The sequence below is a fragment of the Salvelinus fontinalis genome, unplaced genomic scaffold (assembly GCF_029448725.1).
Source record: "Salvelinus fontinalis isolate EN_2023a unplaced genomic scaffold, ASM2944872v1 scaffold_1335, whole genome shotgun sequence".
NCBI classification, from domain to species: Eukaryota; Metazoa; Chordata; class Actinopteri; order Salmoniformes; family Salmonidae; genus Salvelinus; species Salvelinus fontinalis.
In genome coordinates this window covers 3325-26490 of record NW_026601544.1, presented here as the reverse complement: position 1 = coordinate 26490, position 23166 = coordinate 3325, and the positions used below count along the sequence as shown (strand labels likewise).

General features: G+C 43.4%; 12 non-coding genes across 12 annotated transcripts; all 12 read left to right on the top strand.

Moving 5' to 3' along the window:
• The first annotated feature begins 105 nt into the window (after window positions 1-105).
• trnap-ugg (transfer RNA proline (anticodon UGG)) lies at window positions 106-177 on the top strand. The gene has a single exon. It is a non-coding gene; the product is annotated as a tRNA-Pro (tRNA).
• Window positions 178-1016: 839 nt separating this feature from the next.
• On the top strand, window positions 1017-1088 carry trnap-ugg (transfer RNA proline (anticodon UGG)). The gene has a single exon. It is a non-coding gene; the product is annotated as a tRNA-Pro (tRNA).
• An 839-nt stretch (window positions 1089-1927) lies between these two features.
• trnap-ugg (transfer RNA proline (anticodon UGG)) lies at window positions 1928-1999 on the top strand. The gene has a single exon. It is a non-coding gene; the product is annotated as a tRNA-Pro (tRNA).
• Window positions 2000-2838: 839 nt separating this feature from the next.
• trnap-ugg (transfer RNA proline (anticodon UGG)) lies at window positions 2839-2910 on the top strand. The gene has a single exon. It is a non-coding gene; the product is annotated as a tRNA-Pro (tRNA).
• An 839-nt stretch (window positions 2911-3749) lies between these two features.
• On the top strand, window positions 3750-3821 carry trnap-ugg (transfer RNA proline (anticodon UGG)). Its single transcript has one exon. It is a non-coding gene; the product is annotated as a tRNA-Pro (tRNA).
• A 6225-nt stretch (window positions 3822-10046) lies between these two features.
• On the top strand, window positions 10047-10118 carry trnap-ugg (transfer RNA proline (anticodon UGG)). The gene has a single exon. It is a non-coding gene; the product is annotated as a tRNA-Pro (tRNA).
• Window positions 10119-10958: 840 nt separating this feature from the next.
• Window positions 10959-11030, top strand: trnap-ugg (transfer RNA proline (anticodon UGG)). The gene has a single exon. It is a non-coding gene; the product is annotated as a tRNA-Pro (tRNA).
• Window positions 11031-11870: 840 nt separating this feature from the next.
• trnap-ugg (transfer RNA proline (anticodon UGG)) lies at window positions 11871-11942 on the top strand. The gene has a single exon. It is a non-coding gene; the product is annotated as a tRNA-Pro (tRNA).
• An 840-nt stretch (window positions 11943-12782) lies between these two features.
• trnap-ugg (transfer RNA proline (anticodon UGG)) lies at window positions 12783-12854 on the top strand. The gene has a single exon. It is a non-coding gene; the product is annotated as a tRNA-Pro (tRNA).
• Window positions 12855-13694: 840 nt separating this feature from the next.
• trnap-ugg (transfer RNA proline (anticodon UGG)) lies at window positions 13695-13766 on the top strand. The gene has a single exon. It is a non-coding gene; the product is annotated as a tRNA-Pro (tRNA).
• An 839-nt stretch (window positions 13767-14605) lies between these two features.
• trnap-ugg (transfer RNA proline (anticodon UGG)) lies at window positions 14606-14677 on the top strand. Its single transcript has one exon. It is a non-coding gene; the product is annotated as a tRNA-Pro (tRNA).
• Window positions 14678-20354: 5677 nt separating this feature from the next.
• On the top strand, window positions 20355-20426 carry trnap-ugg (transfer RNA proline (anticodon UGG)). Its single transcript has one exon. It is a non-coding gene; the product is annotated as a tRNA-Pro (tRNA).
• Window positions 20427-23166: the final 2740 nt, after the last annotated feature.

Sequence of the window (23166 nt, the reverse complement as noted above, 5' to 3'; positions counted from 1 at the left end):
ACCAACAAAACTCACGTGATTCACTGTGGCCTGGCACCATCGACAAGTCAATCCATATCCTCACCGTCATTGCTGGCGATAGCAAAAAAATGTCTTTGACGAAATGGCTCGTTGGTCTAGGGGTATGATTCTCGCTTTGGGTGCGAGAGGTCCCGGGTTCAAATCCCGGACGAGCCCTTTAACAGTCTGAGACAAGCGGATCTTTGTTTACTGGTTGGAGGGGTAACTGCCATCCCTGCAGTATAGGACGAGGTGGCTGAGTGATTAAGGCAATGGACTGCTAATCATTTGTGCTCTCCACTAGTGGCTTCAACATGTATTAATTTCTTCCTTGATTAAAAATCTGTAATTTTAACCGGTACTGGTTACCTTCAGACGAGTCCTGTGACACTTGTGGGGGTCGTAGAGCAAAACTGAGAACGGCATTGTGTTTGTTAGAGTCTCCCCTTTCCATAGAATGGTCAAGCAATTTTGTTGGTCAAACCGTTCGGAAGCTACAGACATTTATATGAGAAAACTGATATTCGGGATGTCTCATGTTTTGACAAACATCGCTCTCGCTCTGCCGCCTTTCACCGAAAATGCAGAGGTGTGACATCAGCGGTTATGGAAGATTGAGAAGCATCCAGTGCAAAAAAAAGGTGAAATCTCTAGTTTCAAACTGACAGATTCCAATGGGGATTTTATCATTTATTCACATACCGGTGCGTCAATCGGCTCAAATTCAATGAGCTCCAATTCGTTTTGATGTCTTCTTTTTCAACTTCAAAATCTTAATTTAGCTCTTCTTCATTTGTTTCTTGCTGTTACAGAAAATGAAAATTTAATCTGAAAGACTCGGCAGATGAATTACAGAGGATTTGAACTGAAACCTGGTCAACTGCTTGGAAGACAGCTATGCTCACAAGTATACCAACAAAACTCACGTGATTCACTGTGGCCTGGCACCATCGACAAGTCAATCCATATCCTCACCGTCATTGCTGGCGATAGCAAAAAAATGTCTTTGACGAAATGGCTCGTTGGTCTAGGGGTATGATTCTCGCTTTGGGTGCGAGAGGTCCCGGGTTCAAATCCCGGACGAGCCCTTTAACAGTCTGAGACAAGCGGATCTTTGTTTACTGGTTGGAGGGGTAACTGCCATCCCTGCAGTATAGGACGAGGTGGCTGAGTGATTAAGGCAATGGACTGCTAATCATTTGTGCTCTCCACTAGTGGCTTCAACATGTATTAATTTCTTCCTTGATTAAAAATCTGTAATTTTAACCGGTACTGGTTACCTTCAGACGAGTCCTGTGACACTTGTGGGGGTCGTAGAGCAAAACTGAGAACGGCATTGTGTTTGTTAGAGTCTCCCCTTTCCATAGAATGGTCAAGCAATTTTGTTGGTCAAACCGTTCGGAAGCTACAGACATTTATATGAGAAAACTGATATTCGGGATGTCTCATGTTTTGACAAACATCGCTCTCGCTCTGCCGCCTTTCACCGAAAATGCAGAGGTGTGACATCAGCGGTTATGGAAGATTGAGAAGCATCCAGTGCAAAAAAAAGGTGAAATCTCTAGTTTCAAACTGACAGATTCCAATGGGGATTTTATCATTTATTCACATACCGGTGCGTCAATCGGCTCAAATTCAATGAGCTCCAATTCGTTTTGATGTCTTCTTTTTCAACTTCAAAATCTTCATTTAGCTCTTCTTCATTTGTTTCTTGCTGTTACAGAAAATGAAAATTTAATCTGAAAGACTCGGCAGATGAATTACAGAGGATTTGAACTGAAACCTGGTCAACTGCTTGGAAGACAGCTATGCTCACAAGTATACCAACAAAACTCACGTGATTCACTGTGGCCTGGCACCATCGACAAGTCAATCCATATCCTCACCGTCATTGCTGGCGATAGCAAAAAAATGTCTTTGACGAAATGGCTCGTTGGTCTAGGGGTATGATTCTCGCTTTGGGTGCGAGAGGTCCCGGGTTCAAATCCCGGACGAGCCCTTTAACAGTCTGAGACAAGCGGATCTTTGTTTACTGGTTGGAGGGGTAACTGCCATCCCTGGAGTATAGGACGAGGTGGCTGAGTGATTAAGGCAATGGACTGCTAATCATTTGTGCTCTCCACTAGTGGCTTCAACATGTATTAATTTCTTCCTTGATTAAAAATCTGTAATTTTAACCGGTACTGGTTACCTTCAGACGAGTCCTGTGACACTTGTGGGGGTCGTAGAGCAAAACTGAGAACGGCATTGTGTTTGTTAGAGTCTCCCCTTTCCATAGAATGGTCAAGCAATTTTGTTGGTCAAACCGTTCGGAAGCTACAGACATTTATATGAGAAAACTGATATTCGGGATGTCTCATGTTTTGACAAACATCGCTCTCGCTCTGCCGCCTTTCACCGAAAATGCAGAGGTGTGACATCAGCGGTTATGGAAGATTGAGAAGCATCCAGTGCAAAAAAAAGGTGAAATCTCTAGTTTCAAACTGACAGATTCCAATGGGGATTTTATCATTTATTCACATACCGGTGCGTCAATCGGCTCAAATTCAATGAGCTCCAATTCGTTTTGATGTCTTCTTTTTCAACTTCAAAATCTTAATTTAGCTCTTCTTCATTTGTTTCTTGCTGTTACAGAAAATGAAAATTTAATCTGAAAGACTCGGCAGATGAATTACAGAGGATTTGAACTGAAACCTGGTCAACTGCTTGGAAGACAGCTATGCTCACAAGTATACCAACAAAACTCACGTGATTCACTGTGGCCTGGCACCATCGACAAGTCAATCCATATCCTCACCGTCATTGCTGGCGATAGCAAAAAAATGTCTTTGACGAAATGGCTCGTTGGTCTAGGGGTATGATTCTCGCTTTGGGTGCGAGAGGTCCCGGGTTCAAATCCCGGACGAGCCCTTTAACAGTCTGAGACAAGCGGATCTTTGTTTACTGGTTGGAGGGGTAACTGCCATCCCTGCAGTATAGGACGAGGTGGCTGAGTGATTAAGGCAATGGACTGCTAATCATTTGTGCTCTCCACTAGTGGCTTCAACATGTATTAATTTCTTCCTTGATTAAAAATCTGTAATTTTAACCGGTACTGGTTACCTTCAGACGAGTCCTGTGACACTTGTGGGGGTCGTAGAGCAAAACTGAGAACGGCATTGTGTTTGTTAGAGTCTCCCCTTTCCATAGAATGGTCAAGCAATTTTGTTGGTCAAACCGTTCGGAAGCTACAGACATTTATATGAGAAAACTGATATTCGGGATGTCTCATGTTTTGACAAACATCGCTCTCGCTCTGCCGCCTTTCACCGAAAATGCAGAGGTGTGACATCAGCGGTTATGGAAGATTGAGAAGCATCCAGTGCAAAAAAAAGGTGAAATCTCTAGTTTCAAACTGACAGATTCCAATGGGGATTTTATCATTTATTCACATACCGGTGCGTCAATCGGCTCAAATTCAATGAGCTCCAATTCGTTTTGATGTCTTCTTTTTCAACTTCAAAATCTTAATTTAGCTCTTCTTCATTTGTTTCTTGCTGTTACAGAAAATGAAAATTTAATCTGAAAGACTCGGCAGATGAATTACAGAGGATTTGAACTGAAACCTGGTCAACTGCTTGGAAGACAGCTATGCTCACAAGTATACCAACAAAACTCACGTGATTCACTGTGGCCTGGCACCATCGACAAGTCAATCCATATCCTCACCGTCATTGCTGGCGATAGCAAAAAAATGTCTTTGACGAAATGGCTCGTTGGTCTAGGGGTATGATTCTCGCTTTGGGTGCGAGAGGTCCCGGGTTCAAATCCCGGACGAGCCCTTTAACAGTCTGAGACAAGCGGATCTTTGTTTACTGGTTGGAGGGGTAACTGCCATCCCTGCAGTATAGGACGAGGTGGCTGAGTGATTAAGGCAATGGACTGCTAATCATTTGTGCTCTCCACTAGTGGCTTCAACATGTATTAATTTCTTCCTTGATTAAAAATCTGTAATTTTAACCGGTACTGGTTACCTTCAGACGAGTCCTGTGACACTTGTGGGGGTCGTAGAGCAAAACTGAGAACGGCATTGTGTTTGTTAGAGTCTCCCCTTTCCATAGAATGGTCAAGCAATTTTGTTGGTCAAACCGTTCGGAAGCTACAGACATTTATATGAGAAAACTGATATTCGGGATGTCTCATGTTTTGACAAACATCGCTCTCGCTCTGCCGCCTTTCACCGAAAATGCAGAGGTGTGACATCAGCGGTTATGGAAGATTGAGAAGCATCCAGTGCAAAAAAAGGTGAAATCTCTAGTTTTAAACTGACAGATTCCAATGGGGATTTTATCATTTATTCACATACCGGTGCGTCAATCGGCTCAAATTCAATGAGCTCCAATTCGTTTTGATGTCTTCTTTTTCAACTTCAAAATCTTCATTTAGCTCTTCTTCATTTGTTTCTTGCTGTTACAGAAAATGAAAATTGAATCTGAAAGACTCGGCAGATTAATTACAGAGGATTTGAACTGAAACCTGGTCAACTGCTTGGAAGACAGCTATGCTCACAAGTATACCAACAAAACTCACGTGATTCACTGTGGCATGGCACCATCGACAAGTCAATCCATATCCTCACCGTCATTGCTGGCGACAGCAAAAAAACGTCTTCCACGAAATAGATCGTTGGTCTAAGGGTATGATTCTCACTTTGGGTGCGAGAGGTCCCGGGTTCAAATCCCGGACGAGCCCTTTAACAGTCTGAGACAAGCGGATCTTTGTTTACTGGTTGGAGGGGTAACTGCCATCCCTGCAGTATAGGACGAGGTGGCTGAGTGATTAAGGCAATGGACTGCTAATCATTTGTGCTCTCCACTAGTGGCTTCAACATGTATTAATTTCTTCCTTGATTAAAAATCTGTAATTTTAACCGGTACTGGTTACCTTCAGACGAGTCCTGTGACACTTGTGGGGGTCGTAGAGCAAAACTGAGAACGGCATTGCGTTTGTTAGAGTCTCCCCTTTCCATTGAATGGTCAAACAATTTTGTTGGTCAAACCGTTCGGAAGCTACAGACATTTATATGAGAAAACTGATATTCGGGATGTCTCATGTTTTGACAAACATCGCTCTCGCTCTGCCGCCTTTCACCGAAAATGCAGAGGTGTGACATCAGCGGTTATGGAAGATTGAGAAGCATCCAGTGCAAAAAAAAGGTGAAATCTCTAGTTTTAAACTGACAGATTCCAATGGGGATTTTATCATTTATTCACATACCGGTGCGTCAATCGGCTCAAATTCAATGAGCTCCAATTCGTTTTGATGTCTTCTTTTTCAACTTCAAAATCTTCATTTAGCTCTTCTTCATTTGTTTCTTGCTGTTACAGAAAATGAAAATTGAATCTGAAAGACTCGGCAGATGAATTACAGAGGATTTGAACTGAAACCTGGTCAACTGCTTGGAAGACAGCTATGCTCACAAGTATACCAACAAAACTCACGTGATTCACTGTGGCATGGCACCATCGACAAGTCAATCCATATCCTCACCGTCATTGCTGGCGACAGCAAAAAAACGTCTTCCACGAAATAGATCGTTGGTCTAAGGGTATGATTCTCGCTTTGGGTGTGAGAGGTCCCGGGTTCAAATCCCGGACGAGCCCTTTAACAGTCTGAGACAAGCGGATCTTTGTTTACTGGTTGGAGGGGTAACTGCCATCCCTGGAGTATAGGACAAGGTGGCTGAGTGATTAAGGCAATGGACTGCTAATCATTTGTGCTCTCCACTAGTGGCTTCAACATGTATTAATTTCTTCCTTGATTAAAAATCTGTAATTTTAACCGGTACTGGTTACCTTCAGACGAGTCCTGTGACACTTGTGGGGGTTGTAGAGCAAAACTGAGAACGGCATTGTGTTTGTTAGAGTCTCCCCTTTCCATAGAATGGTCAAGCAATTTTGTTTGTCAAACCATTCGGAAGCTACAGACATTTATATGAGAAAACTGATATTCGGGATGTCTCATGTTTTGACAAACATCGCTCTCGCTCTGCCGCCTTTCACCGAAAATGCAGAGGTGTGACATCAGCGGTTATGGAAGATTGAGAAGCATCCAGTGCAAAAAAAAAGGTGAAATCTCTAGTTTCAAACTGACAGATTCCAATGGGGATTTTATCATTTATTCACATACCGGTGCGTCAATCGGCTCAAATTCAATGAGCTCCAATTCGTTTTGATGTCTTCTTTTTCAACTTCAAAATCTTCATTTAGCTCTTCTTCATTTGTTTCTTGCTGTTACAGAAAATGAAAATTTAATCTGAAAGACTCGGCAGATGAATTACAGAGGATTTGAACTGAAACCTGGTCAACTGCTTGGAAGACAGCTATGCTCACAAGTATACCAACAAAACTCACGTGATTCACTGTGGCCTGGCACCATCGACAAGTCAATCCATATCCTCACCGTCATTGCTGGCGATAGCAAAAAAATGTCTTTGACGAAATGCTCGTTGGTCTAGGGGTATGATTTTCGCTTTAGGTGCGAGAGGTCCAGGGTTCAAATCCCGGACGAGCCCTTTAACAGTCTGAGACAAGCGGATCTTTGTTTACTGGTTGGAGGGGTAACTGCCATCCCTGGAGTATAGGACGAGGTGGCTGAGTGATTAAGGCAATGGACTGCTAATCATTTGTGCTCTCCACTAGTGGCTTCAACATGTATTAATTTCTTCCTTGATTAAAAATCTGTAATTTTAACCGGTACTGGTTACCTTCAGACGAGTCCTGTGACACTTGTGGGGGTCGTAGAGCAAAACTGAGAACGGCATTGTGTTTGTTAGAGTCTCCCCTTTCCATAGAATGGTCAAGCAATTTTGTTGGTCAAACCGTTCGGAAGCTACAGACATTTATATGAGAAAACTGATATTCGGGATGTCTCATGTTTTGACAAACATCGCTCTCGCTCTGCCGCCTTTCACCGAAAATGCAGAGGTGTGACATCAGCGGTTATGGAAGATTGAGAAGCATCCAGTGCAAAAAAAAGGTGAAATCTCTAGTTTCAAACTGACAGATTCCAATGGGGATTTTATCATTTATTCACATACCGGTGCGTCAATCGGCTCAAATTCAATGAGCTCCAATTCGTTTTGATGTCTTCTTTTTCAACTTCAAAATCTTAATTTAGCTCTTCTTCATTTGTTTCTTGCTGTTACAGAAAATGAAAATTTAATCTGAAAGCCTCGGCAGATGAATTACAGAGGATTTGAACTGAAACCTGGTCAACTGCTTGGAAGACAGCTATGCTCACAAGTATACCAACAAAACTCACGTGATTCACTGTGGCCTGGCACCATCGACAAGTCAATCCATATCCTCACCGTCATTGCTGGCGATAGCAAAAAAATGTCTTTGACGAAATGGCTCGTTGGTCTAGGGGTATGATTCTCGCTTTGGGTGCGAGAGGTCCCTGGTTCAAAGTATAGGACGAGGTGGCTGAGTGATTAAGGCAATGGACTGCTAATCATTTGTGCTCTCCACTAGTGGCTTCAACATGTATTAACCTGTTGAGGCTGGGGGCGCTGTTGTCACTATTTATGCTAATCGTGTAATTTTTGAAACGGCTTCCCACAAAATTCTTGATCGTACAATATGCATATTATTATTATTATTGGATAGAAAACAGTCTATAGTTTCTATAAGAGTTGAAATTTTGTCTCTAAGTGGAACAGAACCCATTCTACAGCAATTTCCCTGACATGGAGTCAAATTTCAGAAATTTTGGCCCCTGATCTGGAGTCAGTTAAAAGGCCACAGTTATTGCTATGAGTATACGGACACTGCTTACGTCTTCCCCTGGATGCCTTTACGTGATGACGATTTGAATGGGGTCGATTGCGCGTTCACAGGCACTATAAATTAAAAAACCCTGTAGCTAGCAACTCTTTTATTGGTGCGTCACGCGCGTGGAGGACACCGACCCGCACCTGTTCCAAGCATTAGTGTTGGGAGTAATCTTTCTCCGGTCATGTTAAGACTCGTTATAGGAGTTAAAAACATCATAAGGTAGTTAATTTAAAGCGTTTTATAGCAATTTATATCCGTTTAGTGCGATTTTGGGACATTTATTTCTGAAACGCTGTGAATCGCCGGGCACGCTTCCAGTTCATGCTGAACGCAGTTGGCATTTCCACATGGCAAGAGGACAGCTTTCCACCAAAAGACGATTAGACCCAAGAAAGGATCCTTTGCCCAAGATACTGATGGAAGAACAGCTCAAAGTAGGACATTTTTATTATGATAAATCGTGTTTCTGTCGAAAAATGTTAGTGGCTTAGGACGCCATGTTTTTTGACGTAGCTTCGCTTGGCGCAAACTGTATTGAAAAGTAAGGATAATTTAAAAAATGTAATTCCGCGATTGTATTAAGAATTAAATTGTCTATCAATCGATGTCCACCCTATATTTTTTAGTCACGTTTATGAGTATTTATGTATAAGCGTAGATCACTGTCTAATATGGCGCACAGACATTTTCTCACCAGCTGGGCTACTTTCCCCATTGTCTAACCATGATTTTGGTGGCTAAATATGCACATTTTCGAACAAACTGTATATGCATGTTGTAATGTGATGTTACAGGGGTGTCATCTGAAGAATTCTGAGAAGGTTAGTGAAAAAAATAATATATTTTGGCGATGTTGACGTTATCGCTCACTTTGGCTAGAATTAATGCTGGGGTAATGTTTGCACCTGTGCTATGCTAATATAACGATTTATTGTGTTTTCGCTGTAAGACACTTAGAAAATCTGAAATATTGTCTGTATTCACAGGATCTGTGTCTTTCGATTAGTGTATGCTGTGTATTTTTACGAAATGTTTGATGATTAGTAAGTAGGTAAACACGTTGCTCTATGTAGTTATTCTAGTCCATTTGTGACGGTGGGTGCAATTGTAACCTATGCCATCTACCTGAAATATGCACATTTTTCTAACAAAACCTATCCCATACCATAAATATGTTATCAGACTGTCATCTGATGAGTTTTTTTCTTGGTTAGGGGCTATAAATATCTTAGTTTAGCCGAATTGGTGATAGCTACTGGTGTTGGTGGACAAATAAAAGATGGTGGATTATGCTAATGTGTTTTTAGGTAATAGATGTACATCTTTACATATTGTGTCTTCCCTGTAAAACATTTTAAAAATCGGACATGTTGGCTGGATTCACAAGATCTGTGTCTTTCATTAGCTGTATTGGACTTTAATGTGTGAAAGTTAAATATTTAAAAAAAAAAAATTTTTGAATTTCGCGGCTCTGCCTTTTCAGTGGGGGTGGGGGGGGAGTGCCGCTAGCGGCACCCTCATCCTAGACAGGTTAATTTCTTCCTTGATTAAAAATCTGTAATTTTAACCGGTACTGGTTACCTTCAGACGAGTCCTGTGACACTTGTGGGGGTCGTAGAGCAAAACTGAGAACGGCATTGTGTTTGTTAGAGTCTCCCCTTTCCATAGAATGGTCAAGCAATTTTGTTGGTCAAACCGTTCGGAAGCTACAGACATTTATATGAGAAAAGTGATATTCGGGATGTCTCATGTTTTGACAAACATCGCTCTCGCTCTGCCGCCTTTCACCGAAAATGCAGAGGTGTGACATCAGCGGTTATGGAAGATTGAGAAGCATCCAGTGCAAAAAAAAAGGTGAAATCTCTAGTTTCAAACTGACAGATTCCAATGGGGATTTTATCATTTATTCACATACCGGTGCGTCAATCGGCTCAAATTCAATGAGCTCCAATTCGTTTTGATGTCTTCTTTTTCAACTTCAAAATCTTCATTTAGCTCTTCTTCATTTGTTTCTTGCTGTTACAGAAAATGAAAATTGAATCTGAAAGACTCGGCAGATGAATTACAGAGGATTTGAACTGAAACCTGGTCAACTGCTTGGAAGACAGCTATGCTCACAAGTATACCAACAAAACTCACGTGATTCACTGTGGCCTGGCACCATCGACAAGCCAATCCATATCCTCACCGTCATTGCTGGCGACAGCAAAAAAATGGCTTCCACAAAATGGCTCGTTGGTCTAGGGGTATGATTCTCGCTTTGGGTGCGAGAGGTCCCGGGTTCAAATCCCGGACGAGCCCTTTAACAGTCTGAGACAAGCGGATCTTTGTTTACTGGTTGGAGGGGCAACTGCCATCCCTGGAGTATAGGACGAGGTGGCTGAGTGATTAAGGCAATGGACTGCTAATCATTTGTGCTCTCCACTAGTGGCTTCAACATGTATTAATTTCTTCCTTGATTAAAAATCTGTAATTTTAACCGGTACTGGTTACCTTCAGACGAGTCCTGTGACACTTGTGGGGGTCGTAGAGCAAAACTGAGAACGGCATTGTGTTTGTTAGAGTCTCCCCTTTCCATAGAATGGTCAAACAATTTTGTTGGTCAAACCGTTCGGAAGCTACAGACATTTATATGAGAAAAGTGATATTCGGGATGTCTCATGTTTTGACAAACATCGCTCTCGCTCTGCCGCCTTTCACCGAAAATGCAGAGGTGTGACATCAGCGGTTATGGAAGATTGAGAAGCATCCAGTGCAAAAAAAAAGTTGAAATCTCTAGTTTCAAACTGACAGATTCCAATGGGGATTTTATCATTTATTCACATACCGGTGCGTCAATCGGCTCAAATTCAATGAGCTCCAATTCGTTTTGATGTCTTCTTTTTCAACTTCAAAATCTTCATTTAGCTCTTCTTCATTTGTTTCTTGCTGTTACAGAAAATGAAAATTGAATCTGAAAGACTCGGAAGATGAAATACAGAGGATTTGAACTGAAACCTGGTCAACTGCTTGGAAGACAGCTATGCTCACAAGTATACCAACAAAACTCACGTGATTCACTGTGGCCTGGCACCATCGACAAGTCAATCCATATCCTCACCGTCATTGCTGGCGACAGCAAAAAAATGTCTTCCACGAAATGGCTCGTTGTTCTAGGGGTATGATTCTCGCTTTGGGTGCGAGAGGTCCCGGGTTCAAATCCCGGACGAGCCCTTTAACAGTCTGAGACAAGCGGATCTTTGTTTACTGGTTGGAGGGGCAACTGCCATCCCTGGAGTATAGGACGAGGTGGCTGAGTGATTAAGGCAATGGACTGCTAATCATTTGTGCTCTCCACTAGTGGCTTCAACATGTATTAATTTCTTCCTTGATTAAAAATCTGTAATTTTAACCGGTACTGGTTACCTTCAGACGAGTCCTGTGACACTTGTGGGGGTCGTAGAGCAAAACTGAGAACGGCATTGTGTTTGTTAGAGTCTCCCCTTTCCATAGAATGGTCAAACAATTTTGTTGGTCAAACCGTTCGGAAGCTACAGACATTTATATGAGAAAACTGATATTCGGGATGTCTCATGTTTTGACAAACATCGCTCTCGCTCTGCCGCCTTTCACCGAAAATGCAGAGGTGTGACATCAGCGGTTATGGAAGATTGAGAAGCATCCAGTGCAAAAAAAAAGGTGAAATCTCTAGTTTCAAACTGACAGATTCCAATGGGGATTTTATCATTTATTCACATACCGGTGCGTCAATCGGCTCAAATTCAATGAGCTCCAATTCGTTTTGATGTCTTCTTTTTCAACTTCAAAATCTTCATTTAGCTCTTCTTCATTTGTTTCTTGCTGTTACAGAAAATGAAAATTGAATCTGAAAGACTCGGAAGATGAAATACAGAGGATTTGAACTGAAACCTGGTCAACTGCTTGGAAGACAGCTATGCTCACAAGTATACCAACAAAACTCACGTGATTCACTGTGGCCTGGCACCATCGACAAGTCAATCCATATCCTCACCGTCATTGCTGGCGACAGCAAAAAAATGTCTTCCACGAAATGGCTCGTTGTTCTAGGGGTATGATTCTCGCTTTGGGTGCGAGAGGTCCCGGGTTCAAATCCCGGACGAGCCCTTTAACAGTCTGAGACAAGCGGATCTTTGTTTACTGGTTGGAGGGGCAACTGCAATCCCTGGAGTATAGGACGAGGTGGCTGAGTGATTAAGGCAATGGACTGCTAATCATTTGTGCTCTCCACTAGTGGCTTCAACATGTATTAATTTCTTCCTTGATTAAAAATCTGTAATTTTAACCGGTACTGGTTACCTTCAGACGAGTCCTGTGACACTTGTGGGGGTCGTAGAGCAAAACTGAGAACGGCATTGTGTTTGTTAGAGTCTCCCCTTTCCATAGAATGGTCAAACAATTTTGTTGGTCAAACCGTTCGGAAGCTACAGACATTTATATGAGAAAAGTGATATTCGGGATGTCTCATGTTTTGACAAACATCGCTCTCGCTCTGCCGCCTTTCACCGAAAATGCAGAGGTGTGACATCAGCGGTTATGGAAGATTGAGAAGCATCCAGTGCAAAAAAAAAGTTGAAATCTCTAGTTTCAAACTGACAGATTCCAATGGGGATTTTATCATTTATTCACATACCGGTGCGTCAATCGGCTCAAATTCAATGAGCTCCAATTCGTTTTGATGTCTTCTTTTTCAACTTCAAAATCTTCATTTAGCTCTTCTTCATTTGTTTCTTGCTGTTACAGAAAATGAAAATTGAATCTGAAAGACTCGGAAGATGAAATACAGAGGATTTGAACTGAAACCTGGTCAACTGCTTGGAAGACAGCTATGCTCACAAGTATACCAACAAAACTCACGTGATTCATTGTGGCCTGGCACCATCGACAAGTCAATCCATATCCTCACCGTCATTGCTGGCGACAGCAAAAAAATGTCTTCCACGAAATGGCTCGTTGTTCTAGGGGTATGATTCTCGCTTTGGGTGCGAGAGGTCCCGGGTTCAAATCCCGGACGAGCCCTTTAACAGTCTGAGACAAGCGGATCTTTGTTTACTGGTTGGAGGGGCAACTGCAATCCCTGGAGTATAGGACGAGGTGGCTGAGTGATTAAGGCAATGGACTGCTAATCATTTGTGCTCTCCACTAGTGGCTTCAACATGTATTAATTTCTTCCTTGATTAAAAATCTGTAATTTTAACCGGTACTGGTTACCTTCAGACGAGTCCTGTGACACTTGTGGGGGTCGTAGAGCAAAACTGAGAACGGCATTGTGTTTGTTAGAGTCTCCCCTTTCCATAGAATGGTCAAACAATTTTGTTGGTCAAACCGTTCGGAAGCTACAGACATTTATATGAGAAAACTGATATTCGGGATGTCTCATGTTTTGACAAACATCGCTCTCGCTCTGCCGCCTTTCACCGAAAATGCAGAGGTGTGACATCAGCGGTTATGGAAGATTGAGAAGCATCCAGTGCAAAAAAAAAGGTGAAATCTCTAGTTTCAAACTGACAGATTCCAATGGGGATTTTATCATTTATTCACATACCGGTGCGTCAATCGGCTCAAATTCAATGAGCTCCAATTCGTTTTGATGTCTTCTTTTTCAACTTCAAAATCTTCATTTAGCTCTTCTTCATTTGTTTCTTGCTGTTACAGAAAATGAAAATTGAATCTGAAAGACTCGGAAGATGAAATACAGAGGATTTGAACTGAAACCTGGTCAAGTGCTTGGAAGACAGCTATGCTCACAAGTATACCAACAAAACTCACGTGATTCACTGTGGCCTGGCACCATCGACAAGTCAATCCATATCCTCACCGTCATTGCTGGCGACAGCAAAAAAATGTCTTCCACGAAATGGCTCGTTGTTCTAGGGGTATGATTCTCGCTTTGGGTGCGAGAGGTCCCGGGTTCAAATCCCGGACGAGCCCTTTAACAGTCTGAGACAAGCGGATCTTTGTTTACTGGTTGGAGGGGCAACTGCAATCCCTGGAGTATAGGACGAGGTGGCTGAGTGATTAAGGCAATGGACTGCTAATCATTTGTGCTCTCCACTAGTGGCTTCAACATGTATTAATTTCTTCCTTGATTAAAAATCTGTAATTTTAACCGGTACTGGTTACCTTCAGACGAGTCCTGTGACACTTGTGGGGGTCGTAGAGCAAAACTGAGAACGGCATTGTGTTTGTTAGAGTCTCCCCTTTCCATAGAATGGTCAAACAATTTTGTTGGTCAAACCGTTCGGAAGCTACAGACATTTATATGAGAAAACTGATATTCGGGATGTCTCATGTTTTGACAAACATCGCTCTCGCTCTGCCGCCTTTCACCGAAAATGCAGAGGTGTGACATCAGCGGTTATGGAAGATTGAGAAGCATCCAGTGCAAAAAAAAGGTGAAATCTCTAGTTTCAAACTGACAGATTCCAATGGGGATTTTATCATTTATTCACATACCGGTGCGTCAATCGGCTCAAATTCAATGAGCTCCAATTCGTTTTGATGTCTTCTTTTTCAACTTCAAAATCTTCATTTAGCTCTTCTTCATTTGTTTCTTGCTGTTACAGAAAATGAAAATTGAATCTGAAAGACTCGGCAGATGAATTACAGAGGATTTGAACTGAAACCTGGTCAACTGCTTGGAAGACAGCTATGCTCACAAGTATACCAACAAAACTCACGTGATTCACTGTGGCCTGGCACCATCGACAAGTCAATCCATATCCTCACCGTCATTGCTGGCGATAGCAAAAAAATGTATTTGACGAAATGGCTCGTTGGTCTAGGGGTATGATTCTCGCTTTGGGTGCGAGAGGTCCCGGGTTCAAATCCCGGACGAGCCCTTTAACAGTCTGAGACAAGCGGATCTTTGTTTACTGGTTGGAGGGGTAACTGCCATCCCTGGAGTATAGGACGAGGTGGCTGAGTGATTAAGGCAATGGACTGCTAATCATTTGTGCTTTCCACTAGTGGCTTCAACATGTATTAATTTCTTCCTTGATTAAAAATCTGTAATTTTAACCGGTACTGGTTACCTTCAGACGAGTCCTGTGACACGCAAAAAAAAGGTGAAATCTCTAGTTTCAAACTGACAGATTCCAATGGGGATTTTATCATTTATTCACATACCGGCACATACCGCCTTTCACCGAAAATGCAGAGGTGTGACATTTTTTCACCTTTATTTAACCAGGTAGGCTAGTTGAGAACAAGTTCTCATTTGCAACTGCGACCTGGCCAAGATAAAGCATAGCAGTTTGAACAGACAACAACACAGAGTTACACATGGAGTAAACAATAAACAAGTCAATAACATGGTAGGAAAAAGAGAATCTATATACAATGTGTGCAAAAGGCATGAGGTAGGCAATAAATCGAATAATTACAATTTAGCAGATTAACACTGGAGTGATAAATCATCAGATGATCATGTGCAAGAAGAGATACTGGTGTGCAAAAGAGCAGAAAAGTAAATAAATAAAAGCAGTATGGGGGTGAGGTAGGTAAATTGGGTGGGTAGTTTACAGATGGACTATGTACAGCTGCAGCGATCGGTTAGCTGCTCGGATAGCAGATTTTTAAAGTTGTTGAGGGAGATAAAAGTCTCCAACTTCAGAGATTTTTGCAATTCGTTCCAGTCGCAGGCAGCAGAGAACTGGAAGGAAAGGCGTCCAAATGAGGTTTTGGCTTTAGGGATGATCAGTGAGATACACCTGCTGGAGCGCGTGCTACGGGTGGGTGTAGCCATCGTGACCAGTGAACTGAGATAAGGCGGCACTTTACCTAGCATAGCCTTGTAGATGACCTGGAGCCAGTGGGTCTGACGACGAACATTTAGCGAGGGTCAGCCAACTAGTGCATACAGGTCGCAGTGGTGGGTCGTATAAGGTGCTTTAGTAACAAAACGGATGGCACTGTGATAAACTGCATACAGTTTGCTGAGTAGAGTATTGGAAGCTATTTTGTAGATGACATCGCCGAAGTCGAGGATCGGTAGGATAGTCAGTTTTACTAGGGTAAGTTTGGCGGCGTGAGTGAAGGAGGCTTTGTTCCGGAATAGAAAGCCGACTCTAGATTTGATTTTGGATTGGAGATGTTTGATATGAGGCTGGAAGGAGAGTTTGCAGTCTAGCCAGACACCTAGGTACTTATAGATGTCCACATATTCTAGGTCGGAACCGTTCAGGGTGGTGATGCTAGTCGGGCGTGCGGGTGCAGGCAGCGAACGGTTGAAAAGCATGCATTTGGTTTAAGAGCAGTTGGAGGCCACGGAAGGAGTGTTGTATGGCATTGAAGCTCGTTTGGAGGTTAGATAGCACAGTGTCCAGGGAAGGGCCGGAAGTATACAGAATGGTGTCGTCTGCGTAGAGGTGGATCAGGGAATCGCCCGCAGCAAGAGCAACATCATTGATGTATACAGAGAAAAGAGTCGGCCCGAGAATTGAACCCTGTGGTACCCCCATAGAGACTGCCAGAGGACCGGACAACATGCCCTCCGATTTGACACACTGAACTCTGTCTGCAAAGTAGTTGGTGAACCAGGCAAGGCAGTCATTAGAAAAACCGAGGCTATTGAGTCTGCCGATAAGAATATGGTGATTGACAGAGTCGAAAGCCTTGGCCAGGTCGATGAAGACGGCTGCACAGTAATGTCTTTTATCGATGGCGGTTATGATATCGTTTAGTACCTTGAGCGTGGCTGAGGTGCACCCGTGACCGGCTCGGAAACCGGATTGCACAGCGGAGAAGGTACGGTGGGATTCGAGATGGTCAGTGATCTGTTTGTTGACTTGGCTTTCGAAGACCTTAGCTAGGCAGGGCAGGATGGATATAGGTCTGTAACAGTTTGGGTCCAGGGTGTCTTCCCCTTTGAAGAGGGGGATGACAGCGGCAGCTTTCCAATCCTTGGGGATCTCAGATGATACGAAGGAGAGGTTGAACAGGCTGGTAATAGGGGGTGCGACAATGGCGGCGGACAGTTTCAGAAATAGGGGGTCCAGATTGTCATGCCCAGCTGATTTGTATGGGTCCAGGTTTTCCAGCTCTTTCAGAACATCTGCTATCTGGATATGGGTAAAGGAGAAGCTGGGGAGGCTTGGGCGAGTAACAGCGAGGGGGGCGGGGCTGTTGGCCAAGGTTGGAGTCGCCAGGTGGAAGGCATGGCCAGCCATTGAGAAATGTTTGTTGAAGTTTTCGATTATCACGGACTTATCAGTGGTGACCGTGTTATCTAGCCTCAGTGCAGTGGGCAGCTGGGAGGAGGTGCTCTTGGTTTCCATGGACTTTACAGTATCCCAGAACTTTTTGGAGTTAGAGCTACAGGATGCAAATTTCTGCTTGAAAAAGCTGGCCTTTGCTTTCCTCACTGACTGCGTGTATTGGTTCCTGACTTCCCTGAACAGTTGCATATCGCGGGGGCTCTTCGATGCTATTGCAGTTCGCCACAGGATGTTTTTGTGCTGGTCGAGGGCAGTCAGGTCTGGAGTGAACCAAGGGCTATATCTGTTCTTGGTTCTGCATTTTTTGAACGGAGCATGCTTGTCTAATATGGTGAGGAAGTAACTTTTAAAGAATGACCAGGCATCCTCAACTGACGGGATGAGGTCAATATCCTTCCAGGGTACCCGGGCCAGGTCGATTAGAAAGGCCTGCTCGCAGAAGTGTTTTAGGGAGCGTTTGACAGTGATGAGGGGTGGTCGTTTGACCGTGGACCCGTGGCGGATACAGGCAATGAGGCAGTGATCGCTGAGATCTTGATTGAAGACAGCAGAGGTGTATTTGGAGGGCAAGTTGGTCAGGATAATGTCTATTAGGGTGCCCATGTTTATGGATTTAGGGTTGTACCTGGTGGGTTCCTTGATGATTTGTGTGAGATTGAGGGCATCAAGCTTAGATTGTAGGACTGCCGGGGTGTTAAGCATATCTCAGTTTAGGTCACCTAACAGAACAAACTCTGAAGCTAGATGGGGAGCGATCAATTCACAGATGGTGTCCAGGGCACAGCTGGGAGCTGAGGGGGGTCGGTAGCAGGCGGCAACAGTGAGAGACTTATTTCTGGAGAGATTAATATTTAAAATTAGAAGTTCGAACTGTTTGGGCATAGACTTGGAAAGTATGACAGAACTTTGCAGGCTATCTCTGCAGTAGATTGCAACTACTCCCCCTTTGGCAGTTCTATCTTGACGGAAAGTGTTATAGTTGGGTATGGAAATCTCAGTGTTTTTGGTGGCCTTCCTAAGCCAGGATTCAGACACGGCAAGGACATCAGGGTTGGCAGAGTGTGCTAAAGCGGTGAGTAAGGCAAACTTAGGAAGGAGGCTTCTGATGTTGACATGCATGAGGCCAAGGCTTTTTCGGTCACAGAAGTCAACAAATGAGGGTGACTGGGGACATGCAGGGCCTGGGTTTACCTCCACATCACCCGATTAACAGAGGAGTAGTAGGATGAGGGTGCGGCTAAAGGCTATCAAAACTGGTCGCCTAGAGCGTTGGGGACAAGGAATAAAAGGAGCAGATTTATGGGCGTGGTAGAATAGATTCTGGGCATAATGTGCAGACCAGGGTATGGTGGGGCACGGGTACAGCGGAGGCAAGCCCAGGCACTGGGTGATGATAAGAGAGGTTGTATCTCTGGACATGCTGGTCTCAATGGGTGAGGTCACCGCATGTGTGGGGGGTGGGACAAAGGAGGTATCAGAGGTACGGAGAGTGGAACTACGGGGTCCATTGCAAACCAAAACAATGATAACTAGCCTGAACAACAGTATGCAAGGCATATTGATATTTGAGAGAGACATACAATAAGGTATAAAGTGATTGCAGGTCATGATTGGGAGAGCTAGCTAAAACAACAGGTGAGATAACAGCAGCTAGTCAGCTAACACAGCAACAGAAGATAAAAATGGCGACGACTGGGCAGAGAGGGTCGGATTAACTACACACAGATCCTGAGTTAAGGCACAGAGCCGACAGATAAAACACAAATAAACAGAATGGAGTACCATGAATTAATGGACAGTCAAGCAGGCATCAGCTATGTAGCCAAGTGATCATAGTGTCCAGGGGGCAGCCGTAGATGGAGCAGTGAGGCCTCCACTAAGCTAGCACGCGTTTAAAGTTAGTAGCCCGGGGGGTTGAGGGCACGTCCGCAGACCAGACGTGGTCGTGTCGACAGAGAATCCAAGCCGGATAGCGATGGCGAAAGAGAGGTTGTGAATTGTGTTTGCTAACTGGTGCTAGCTTCCTGGCTGCGCTAGCTGCAAGATAAGCTAGCAGTTAGCAGACCGGGGCAGGCAAGTTAGCCTTTGGGGGACGTCGTGATGGGGGGGGAAGTCTGTTTTTGCCTCTTCGTGCGGTGACGTCGATAGACCAGTCGTGGAATTAGTAGGGTTCCAGGTAGCTCTAGGTAGCTAACAGGCCTAGTAGGTTAGCAGAATGGGCCTTCAGCGGGCGTCACGCCTGAGGGGCCTGTTGAAGTCCTCGGGCAGATTATGTCGGTTTTCCAGTAGTAGAGGATCGGCGGGGTTCCGTGCTCCGTACCGGCAGTAAAGGGGTCCGGATATTGTAGCCCAGGAGTGGGCTTCAGTGGTAGCACAGGAGCCCTAGCCGGGCTAGCTTCAGGCTAATTGGTGCTTGCTCCGGGATGGAAACGCTAGCCAGGAGTGGTCACCCGGGATTGTGGTTAGCTAGTTGCGAAGATCAAGATGAAAATGTTCAGAGTTTGCGGTAGGAATCCGGGGATATGGAGAGAAATAGGTCCGTTATGCTCTGGTTTTAGTCACGTTGTTCGAACTAGCGAGAGCTTTCCGAGCTAAAGGTTAGCTGATGACCGCTAGCAATGGTTTGCTAACTGATAGCTGGTAGGCAGTTAGCTGGCTATCTTCAGTAGATGGATTCCAGATCAGAAGTAAATAGAAATACTTTAGAAAAAAGCAGATCCACGCCACATTGGGTGAGGCGGGTTGCAGGAGAGTATTTGGAAGTTGAGGTTTAAGAAAGTATTTTTAAAAGATATGCGAAGAAAAAGATGTAAAAAGATATATACAAGGGACACGGGACACGACAGGACAAAGACGTCTACACTGCTACGCCATCTTGGAATGTGGGGGTTATGGAAGATTGAGAAGCATCCAGTGCAAAAAAAAAGGTGAAATCTCTAGTTTCAAACTGACAGATTCCAATGGGGATTTTATCATTTATTCACATACCGGTGCGTCAATCGGCTCAAATTCAATGAGCTCCAATTCGTTTTGATGTCTTCTTTTCAACTTCAAAATCTTCATTTAGCTCTTCTTCATTTGTTTCTTGCTGTTACAGAAAATGAAAATTGAATCTGAAAGACTCGGCAGATGAATTACAGAGGATTTGAACTGAAACCTGGTCAACTGCTTGGAAGACAGCTATGCTCACAAGTATACCAACAAAACTCACGTGATTCACTGTGGCCTGGCACCATCGACAAGCCAATCCATATCCTCACCGTCATTGCTGGCGACAGCAAAAAAATGTCTTCCACGAAATGGCTCGTTGGTCTAGGGGTATGATTCTCGCTTTGGGTGCGAGAGGTCCCGGGTTCAAATCCCGGACGAGCCCTTTAACAGTCTGAGACAAGCGGATCTTTGTTTACTGGTTGGAGGGGCAACTGCAATCCCTGGAGTATAGGACGAGGTGGCTGAGTGATTAAGGCAATGGACTGCTAATCATTTGTGCTCTCCACTAGTGGCTTCAACATGTATTAATTTCTTCCTTGATTAAAAATCTGTAATTTTAACCGGTACTGGTTACCTTCAGACGAGTCCTGTGACACTTGTGGGGGTCGTAGAGCAAAACTGAGAACGGCATTGTGTTTGTTAGAGTCTCCCCTTTCCATAGAATGGTCAAACAATTTTGTTGGTCAAACCGTTCGGAAGCTACAGACATTTATATGAGAAAACTGATATTCGGGATGTCTCATGTTTTGACAAACATTGCTCTCGCTCTGCCGCCTTTCACCGAAAATGCAGAGGTGTGACATCAGCGGTTATGGAAGATTGAGAAGCATCCAGTGCAAAAAAAAAGGTGAAATCTCTAGTTTCAAACTGACAGATTCCAATGGGGATTTTATCATTTATTCACATACCGGTGCGTCAATCGGCTCAAATTCAATGAGCTCCAATTCGTTTTGATGTCTTCTTTTTCAACTTCAAAATCTTCATTTAGCTCTTCTTCATTTGTTTCTTGCTGTTACAGAAAATGAAAATTGAATCTGAAAGACTCGGCAGATGAATTACAGAGGATTTGAACTGAAACCTGGTCAACTGCTTGGAAGACAGCTATGCTCACAAGTATACCAACAAAACTCACGTGATTCACTGTGGCATGGCACCATCGACAAGTCAATCCATATCCTTACCGTCATTGCTGGCGACAGCAAAAAAACATCTTCCACGAAATAGATCGTTGGTCTAGGGGTATGATTCTCGCTTTGGGTGTGAGAGGTCCCGGGTTCAAATCCCGGACGAGCCCATTAACAGTCTGAGACAAGCGGATCTTTGTTTACTGGTTGGAGGGGTAACTGCCATCCCTGGAGTATAGGACGAGGTGGCTGAGTGATTAAGGCAATGGACTGCTAATCATTTGTGCTCTCCACTAGTGGCTTCAACATGTATTAACCTGTTGAGGCTGGGGGCGCTGTTGTCACTATTTATGCTAATCGTGTAATTTTTGAAACGGCTTCCCACAAAATTCTTGATCGTACAATATGCATATTATTATTATTATTGGATAGAAAACAGTCTATAGTTTCTATAAGAGTTGAAATTTTGTCTCTAAGTGGAACAGAACCCATTCTACAGCAATTTCCCTGACATGGAGTCAAATTTCAGAAATTTTGGCCCCTGATCTGGAGTCAGTTAAAAGGCCACAGTTATTGCTATGAGTATACGGACACTGCTTACGTCTTCCCCTGGATGCCTTTACGTGATGACGATTTGAATGGGGTCGATTGCGCGTTCACAGGCACTATAAATTAAAAAACCCTGTAGCTAGCAACTCTTTTATTGGTGCGTCACGCGCGTGGAGGACACCGACCCGCACCTGTTCCAAGCATTAGTGTTGGGAGTAATCTTTCTCCGGTCATGTTAAGACTCGTTATAGGAGTTAAAAACATCATAAGGTAGTTAATTTAAAGCGTTTTATAGCAATTTATATCCGTTTAGTGCGATTTTGGGACATTTATTTCTGAAACGCTGTGAATCGCCGGGCACGCTTCCAGTTCATGCTGAACGCAGTTGGCATTTCCACATGGCAAGAGGACAGCTTTCCACCAAAAGACGATTAGACCCAAGAAAGGATCCTTTGCCCAAGATACTGATGGAAGAACAGCTCAAAGTAGGACATTTTTATTATGATAAATCGTGTTTCTGTCGAAAAATGTTAGTGGCTTAGGACGCCATGTTTTTTGACGTAGCTTCGCTTGGCGCAAACTGTATTGAAAAGTAAGGATAATTTAAAAAATGTAATTCCGCGATTGTATTAAGAATTAAATTGTCTATCAATCGATGTCCACCCTATATTTTTTAGTCACGTTTATGAGTATTTATGTATAAGAGTAGATCACTGTCTGATATGGCGCACGGACATTTTCTCACCAGCTGGGCTACTTTCCCCATTGTCTAACCATGATTTTGGTGGCTAAATATGCAAATTTTCGAACAAACTGTATATGCATGTTGTAATGTGATGTTACAGGGGTGTCATCTGAAGAATTCTGAGAAGGTTAGTGAAAAAAATAATATATTTTGGCGATGTTGACGTTATCGCTCACTTTGGCTAGAATTAATGCTGGGGTAATGTTTGCACCTGTGCTATGCTAATATAACGATTTATTGTGTTTTCGCTGTAAGACACTTAGAAAATCTGAAATATTGTCTGTATTCACAGGATCTGTGTCTTTCGATTAGTGTATGCTGTGTATTTTTACGAAATGTTTGATGATTAGTAAGTAGGTAAACACGTTGCTCTATGTAGTTATTCTAGTCCATTTGTGACGGTGGGTGCAATTGTAACCTATGCCATCTACCTGAAATATGCACATTTTTCTAACAAAACCTATCCCATACCATAAATATGTTATCAGACTGTCATCTGATGAGTTTTTTTCTTGGTTAGGGGCTATAAATATCTTAGTTTAGCCGAATTGGTGATAGCTACTGGTGTTGGTGGACAAATAAAAGATGGTGGATTATGCTAATGTGTTTTTAGGTAATAGATGTACATCTTTACATATTGTGTCTTCCCTGTAAAACATTTTAAAAATCGGACATGTTGGCTGGATTCACAAGATCTGTGTCTT